The sequence below is a fragment of the Peromyscus californicus genome, unplaced genomic scaffold (assembly GCF_007827085.1).
Source record: "Peromyscus californicus insignis strain IS unplaced genomic scaffold, ASM782708v3 Scaffold_6__1_contigs__length_162567912, whole genome shotgun sequence".
Taxonomy (NCBI): domain Eukaryota; kingdom Metazoa; phylum Chordata; class Mammalia; order Rodentia; family Cricetidae; genus Peromyscus; species Peromyscus californicus.
Window position 1 is genome coordinate 23350166 of NW_026294584.1, and position 8107 is coordinate 23358272.

The following is an 8107-nucleotide window of genomic DNA, read 5'->3' on the forward strand; positions in this document are numbered from 1 at the left end:
AATCTAAGACACCATTACAGAGTGTCCCGTCATTTAAAGTGCAGTGAAGAAAACCATGCTGTTAATTGAACATACTGTTCATTTTAGATTGTCTCCATCTTTCAGAGATATTAGAATGTGAATCAGTATCTTACAGTAAATGAACTGTGGCAATTGACTGAACACCTACACATTGTACAGAAAATATTCAGTCATATTCTGTGAACAGACTTTTAGAGCTCAGTACATATCCATCTATGTACAGAGAAGTTCAACTTAAAACAGGACTCTGACATTTTATTTATTTATTTCTAGATTGAAATAAAGGCAAAATGCTCATATTTTGACATTTAGGTTTTGGTAAAGTTTTTTTTTCCCCCATGTCTTCCATTGCTTTCTTAGAGTAGAATAAAACGCCATCATGTGATGTGAATTCTTTATTTTTCTTTCCTCAGAGACAACAGATTCTGTCAGCTACCCTTTTACCTCAAGAAGCGTGTGTGGTTCTTTTCTTTAATCTTCAAGTTTCCTGTTACTCACTTAATGTGGTTCTAAAAAATTCATCAGGCATAGGAATTGCAGACTCATTCTAATTATGAATACCATGTCTTTTGCTGGACCAGTTTAATTACCAGATTTGACAGATGAACAAAGAAAGTCAGGCCAGGCAGACCTTGTGATGTGTCTCTCATCATTCAGGTGGGCTCTTGTGCTGCCTGGGAAAGGCTATCCACAGAAGACTGATCCTCCTGAAGCCTCCTTTAATCTTACAGGTCCAAATGTGTTCTTTCTGTTTCCTGAGAAATCGGTCTCTGGCAGGCCCTCTGAAATGGAAATCCATGCTCTTTTTAAGCATTCTGCCTCATGTTGGCAGTTACTGTTTGCTTTCCAAATCTGGAGTCACACAGCCCCTGGGGAAGAGAGAAGGGAAGGGCGGGGGAGAGAGGAAGGGAGCAAGAGCCCGTTATCCACAGAGTTCCATAGTACTTGGAGTACAGACACAGAACTACCAGACAATCACATAAATTAGCTCTAATAAGTGTGAACAATCCGTCATAGACTCTCATCCTTGTCCCTTTGAGTTTTATCTAGAACGTTGTGCTTTAAAATTATTTTTAAATTACATGATAGAAACAGAAAGGAACAGAAGCGTGCATACTTAAAATCTGAAATTGTAATGAAGTTTTTGAGAATCGGACTAAGCACATAACAAGGAACACAAACCTGCTGGCACCAGTTTACCTTGCTTCATACTGAATGGTGCCGAGACATTGAACGAGCTCCAGTCTCCTCCTCCTTCCTCTCTCAATAGCTGGCCTCCTGGGGCACAAAATGAACCTGTTAGCTAATAAACAAGCTAGGTGAGGGTGGGCAAGGCTTTGTGTACATCTCCCAGGACTTCTTCCAGGAAAAGGGAGAAGCCTGAAGAATGACAGGAAGGTAGTAGCTCTCACCTGCAAAAGCATGCATTAGCAGTGGTCCTAGGAGTAGACAGACACACAGTGTTCCTGAGGGTCAGAAGACAAGATGAGAAAGGGTAGGGATGCTATGTGAGGTATAGCCCCTAACTGTATTATTTCCTGAGATGGAGCCTCTGTAGCCCAGGCTGAACTTAACCTCATGATCCTCCTGCCTCAGTCTCCTGTGTGCTATAGTGTACTGTGGACTCTAGTGTGCACTGCCATGCCTGACTGCTAATTGAGTTTTTGAAAGGGTTCCATTTGGCAGGAGACATTCTCATTTTTCAAACAACAAAAGTATTTGCCACAAGTCGTTTGTTTGTTGTTGTTTTCTCCCCTAAGTAAATCTTCAGCTCACAAATAGAGAAAGTCCATAAATAAGACTAAACTTAAATGTTTAAAACCCCCACATATTTCTGAGGAACTATTTTATCAACTATAATTGCATCATCTTCACAAGGTAACTGGAGTTTTTGTTCTTTTTTTTCATTTTTCATTTTTTGTGAATGCCCTTCAGGAATACTGTATTTATAGTAGTTCTACCCATCCTTCTTCCATTCCGACTCCAATTCATAACCTCTTCTTTAGTTATTGTTGTTACGTGTATTTACATACATATGAAGACATGCATACACATACATGACATATTTATACATATAGAAAAACTTACTGAGTTTATTTAGTATTGCTTACATTTACGTGTGTGTAGGGCTGATTGCTTGGGATTGGAGAACCTATCAGGTGACTAGGCCCTGAAGAAAACTGGTTCTCCCTCTCTCCAAAGCCATTGATTGCCTGTATCTCTTCATCTGGGAGTGGGGACTTGTGACATTTCCCCTATCTACATTGGCATGTCAACTGGTAGTGTCATTATGCCGGTCTTGTTGAGGCAACCATATTGTTGAGAGAGCATGGGCGCAGCTTCCCTGCCACATCTGGAAGATACTATCTTGTAGCAGGTATCTTTGGTCCTTTGGCTCTTACAATCTTTCTTCTCCCTCTGCCCGGTTTCCCCTGAACCTCAGGTATAGGGTTATGTTGTAGATGTAGCAGTTGGGTTGGGTACCCCATGACCACTTATTCTCTGTGTTCTGGCCAGTTGTGGATCTTTGTAATGGCCTCCATCAGCTGCCAAGAGAAATTCCTTTCATGAGGGTTGAGAACTATACTTAGCTGTGGGTATCAAGATAAATATTAGGATACATTTAGAAATTATACTAGTTTAGGGAAGTGTCATGAGACTTTTCTTCCTAGTCTTGAAATGTGATGTTTATCATTGAGTTATTTTTCTTCTTGTTGTGACAAAACACTAAAAAGTAACTAAAGGGCCAGATCTGGTAACACACACCTTTAACCTCAGCACCACGGAGACAACAGCAAGTGGCTCTCTGTAAATTCCAGCCCAATCTGGTCTACATCCTTACAGGCCAACCAGGGCTACAAAGTGAGACTGTGTCAAAGAAGAAGAAAGGATGGATAAAAGCCAACTAAAGAAAGGGAGCATTCATTTATTTTGATTCACATTTTGAGAATAGAGTCCATCATGGCAAAGAAGAAGTGGGGTCCAGAGCATGAGGCAGCTGGTCACTTTGCCTCCCCAGTCAGGAAGTAAAAAGGGAAGAATGCTAGCGCTTAGCTCATTCTCTCTGTTTTATTCAGCTAATGAAATGAAGACACACACATTTAAGATGGATCTTCTTACCTCAGTCAACCCAGTCTAGAAACTCCCTCACATATATGCCCAGAGGTTTGTCTCCTAACTGACTCCAGACCCCGTCAAGTTGACAATCGATACTAACCATACTTACCTTAATCCATATTCTTGAGTTAAACCCGTTACAAAATGTGGAACTAAACATTTCTTCTTCTTTTTTTTAACTAAACATAGATGATTAAAACATATTTAACAAGTATGTGTTCTCAAATGGGCAATGGGCAGTGCTATTTTCATCAAAGAATTTTAGATACACTTTTAAATATTATTTTAAAGGAGTATCTAAATCGGAAACTGTTTATAAAAGTCTTAACATTTTCCTTTTATCTCAATTTATTTTGGTTGCACAAACCCAAGTCAGACAATTAAGGAAAAACTGAATTATGTCATGGCTTAATTTCCTGCTTTTGTTACTCATTAAGTAAGAAGAATGAAATGAGCTATATAATTATGATGTGTCAAAGATTCCTTTGGACTCCACCTTTATTAATTGAAGGCTATTTAAAAACAAGTATGTGTACTAGTGGTTGACAGGAGTTTCTTGGATCAACAACCATTCTCTTCTGTAGAATTCCTCAACAGTAAGAGCATAATTCTCCAAACAGATGAAACTTGCTGAATGTTAACTGTGCTCCAGGCACTGTGCTAGGAGCTTTAGAAGTCTTGTTTTACTTCGATTTTTAAAAACTTCTTGAGCTAGGTATGATTATTTTAATTTTCATACAAAGTACTGTACGTTCTGCTGTGTTTTCTGTGTGCATTCTGAATAAAGGGACTTAGGCAAGAGTTAAAGGGACTCAGGCAGTTATATATGATCATTTTAGCATAATAAGAAAGTGCATGGAGAGCCAATTTTATATGCAACGTGGGTAAAGTTCGAGTTTGCCGCCAACTATGGGCTCTATGCCATTTAATAAACTTTCCTATATAATTGTATTCATAATACCTTATTATCCTATTTATAAATTGTGAAACATTTGCAGGAAACACTGTGTATGCCTGTGCAGTGTGTAAAGCATTCTTTCTAGCAATATATGTGAGGACATGTTCAGTTTACAAAAATGTAGCACAAAGTCCCCAGATATTATAGTACTCATAAGTAAAACCACTGTTAATGTTCTGGTCTACTTCTGCCCAGTTGTTTTCATACATGCATATGTAAATAAATATTTAAATCAAATTTAAAATACACTTAATAATGTGGTATTGTTTTTCTGGGCTTTTATTTATTTAGAAATATATCATAAACATTTCCATAAGTCATTAAAACTTCTACCACATAAATCTAACCATAATATAGAAAGCCCATTGTTTGGTTATGCTCTAGTTGATTGGACTGATTCCTTATTTTGGATATTTAAGTAGGTGGAGAAAATGTTGGGATATAAATATCTAAATCTTACTCATGCTATAGGTCTCAATTTTTTTTTTTTTTGAGACAAGATTTCTTTGTGTAGCTCTAGTTGTCCCAGAACTCGCTCTGTAGACCAGGCTGGCCTCAAACTCACAGAGATCCACCTGCCTCTGCCTCCCAAGTGATGGGATTAAAGGTATGTGTCACCACCAACCGGCTCAAATCTTTATTGATTAAAATAAGTAAAGTGTGTACCCAATAAAAACCTTGGACTACATCTGTGCTGGTTTGAGTTTTAATCTAAAATTTCAAGGCCGAAGGCAGTTAGCCTCATAGGAATTTAGCTCATTTTTCTGTTTCTAGACTGGCCTAGATCACTATTTAAGGTACACATCTCTAGAAACTGTTTTTGCATTTAATGAAGGAAGAAGATTCCACAGGCTTGCCCGATGCAGTATTGTAGTGACTAGGTGTGGTAATACAGGCTTTGAAAGTAAACAGTCCTTATTGCTAATACAAGGTAAAGGACATTGGCATTGACTTTACTTCCCTCTTATCTAGTCTCAATTTTTTGTAGTTTTCTGTGTGTGTGTATGATAATGTACATCATGTCCCTGATACAGTGCAAGTGCTAAACATTTGCTATTTCCTCCCATTAGCCTGTCTCTCTGAAACCTATAACATTTCTATACATTCATTCTAAAATGAACTACCCCCAAACACCAGCATCTATGGTACTAAATACACCCAGAGGTCATGAATTAAGCCCTCTTTGAACTGCTTCTCCAAGGTGAGACCTAATCCATTTGACTTTTCCTGGAGTCTTTCATAAGTTTTTAAACATTTAAGCCTTCCAAAAGTTGTGGGATACCAAATTAGATTAATATATTACAATTGATATGGCTGGTGATAGAGATGGTGGGAGAGTCTACTGAACCTTACACGTTGTTGTGCATGGCCATTGGACTCTAGCAAAAACTTGTTACGTTCTTTAACAGAAGTCATGGTGCTGTTAACTCCTATAGACCACCACGACAGGTGATGACTACTGCTCTGTGCTCTGCTTTCTTACTTTTTTTTTAAAAATGTTTATCTTTTTTGCTGTGTGTATGTGTGGAGGTCAGGGAACAACTTATGGGAGTTGGTTCTCTCCTATCATATGGCTCCATCCTGGGGGTTAAATTAGGTTGTCAAGCTTAGCAGCAAGCGCTTTAATCTGTTGCGCTGGCTCCCTGGTACTATATTTCTTGATACTGATTCATCTTTTGGCGAACCAGTTCTTTCATTGTTTCAAGTTGTTTTCATGAATTAAGATCAGTCTTCCAAGATTTCAGTTTAATCGTAAAGCCTAAGGGACACATGAACTTCAGCCGAGTTTTGAAGTTCCTGATTAAATGTAGAGGCAAATGTATTTACGTACACTTCCTCAGACCAAGAGGAAACCATTGTACCATGTAATAGAACACACCAGTGACCCAATGACATGGAAATGAAAACTGCACCTTTCTTCCAGTGTAAGGCAACGACACTCACCGTGTCTTCAGGCTTCCAAGTGTGCAGAGATCTTAGAGTGGCATCTGCATGGCTCTGCCTTTGCAGGCTTTGGCTCGGAGGTCTGTAATTACCAATGTCTGAAAGACGTCTGTGAGGGGAGGATATGGAGAAGATAGGCCAGAAGCAAGCTATGTGATTAATAGTCTTTCTGCCCTCCTCCCATAATAAGATCAAGCCGAATTGAAAAAGTGTAACAGCAGGCTTATTGAGCAAAGCAACTCCCAGGCGAGTTCTCCAGTCCCAGAGATCGAGGCCAGGGAAGTCGTGAGCCCAGGCCAGGGCAGAAAAATTTTATAGGTTGTAGGCAGGGATGATGACGTGTCTGACACAAGCTGAGTTTGTGCCCAAGCATGGTCAAAAGCTGAGCGCTTAGGCGGGCACTTGGGCTGCTGGCAACTTCAGGGCAGGAAGCTAAGTAGCCGCCAAGAATGCGGAACTGGACATTTTGGCACCTTTCCTTTGGTCATAGACTCTATGAGCACTGGTTTGGAGAGAGAAAGAAATAGGATGGGGCTCTCTAGACCTTGCAGGGGCGAGCTGGAAGCTCCAACCAAACAGTGATTACCCACACTCAGCTCTCCTAGTAGGGTCTTGGGAGGCCTAAAACAAGTTAGGTCCGCCTTTTATCCAGGTACGTTGTCAGGTTGCTTTGAATGTAGGTAATCAATCTTCTGGCCACCAAGTGTCCTCTTATCTGCATGTTATTAGTTCCTAGGTTATCTGAGTCTAAGGGGGAAAGGCTCATGCCCAGGTACTCCACAAAGATGGTTCCCCTGAGTCTTACTACATAGTTTAAGAGAAGGAAAACCACTGGGTTGGGTCAGGGAGACCTGGTTTCTATGTCTCAGTAATTCTCTCAAGTGCTATGACCTCAGCCAAGGTTATAGACCTGTTTCCCCATCTGTCAAAGGAAGAGAGTAAACATGGTCTAACTACTCCATACTGCTATCCAACTACTTGTGATAAAAACATCATAGATTTGAAAGTGCTTAAACAATGTTATGATGTTCCTAGAAAATCCAGAGATTGGAGGGAGAAGTTATTTAGAATTGTGTCACTTCTTAGAACATTTGAATAGTTTCAGTTTCCATCTATGTCTAAGTACTGAACATACATGTGTGTGATATTTATAGAAATATTAAATGCATAGCGATACTATGAAAAGCTGTGACTGAGAAGCGTTGAAAGAAGTCACACATTGCTTTGAAAATTAACAAAGGGACTAATCCTTTCAAGGGGATAGGCAGCTTAGATCTGGCTCGGCGGACCTGTACTCCCTGATTTTCCTCAAAGTTCCTCTTTAAGAGTTTTCTAAGAACAAGTCTAGGAAGGTTGGTCCTCGAGGAAGGAAGGTAGGTAGCTCAAACCTCTTTCCTCGGTAACTTTAAGGACCTTGTTTATTTTTGTGTTATTAAGTGATACTGTGCAAATACTTTGTTGGGTAATGGTGCTGTGGTAAAACTAAAGTTGATGTAAGACACTGCTCCACCCAAGGTGAGCACTTAGAGATGGTATGTAAACTCGGTTGCCCTGACTCCCCCACTCAACCCTGTCCATCAGGAAGGGGCCGGAAAGGAAGGGGGGGTTGGAACATATGCCATGGCTGGGGTAGGGAGAAAGAGGAGGGGCAGATGAGAATGCTGATAGACACTCTATTCTGACTGCTGATTCCACCATATCTAGTTAATACAAGTTGAAGTAGCATAAGATTTATTAAGGAAAAAAGATTATTCCCCCAAATGGTATAATACCAACCATCTTATTTTAAATGCAGCCAGGAAGGGCTGAGTTTACTCACGGGATCAGACTTTTTTTTTTTTTTTTTTCACTTCCCACATCTGGGGAAATAACAGCTAATATTGATTTAGCACTGATTTATACCTGCTGGTGAAGGCAAGTTACAAAGGAAGAAAACTGGGAAAAATCAGTGGCTCTATTCCAAGAAAGTGACCAGGCTACAATGGTTATACCCTCGGCAAGTCACTCTTTCTGAAGGGAGGAAAGATTTTTTCACAGACTTGATCTACTCTCAGGACCGCTACTGTT

General features: G+C 39.9%; 1 long non-coding RNA gene across 2 annotated transcripts; it reads right to left on the reverse strand.

The window, feature by feature from the left end:
* Positions 1-267: 267 nt before the first annotated feature.
* LOC128098570 (uncharacterized) lies at positions 268-7889 on the reverse strand. 2 transcript variants are annotated; one of them, XR_008214287.1, is made up of 3 exons: positions 6041-7889; positions 1222-1299; positions 268-890 (listed from the first exon to the last, which is right to left on the reverse strand). It is a non-coding gene; the product is annotated as an uncharacterized LOC128098570 (long non-coding RNA). The 2 variants fall into 2 exon arrangements; XR_008214286.1 differs by lacking the exon at positions 6041-7889 and having other exon boundaries at positions 1222-6030.
* Between the last annotated feature and the right edge of the window lie 218 nt (positions 7890-8107).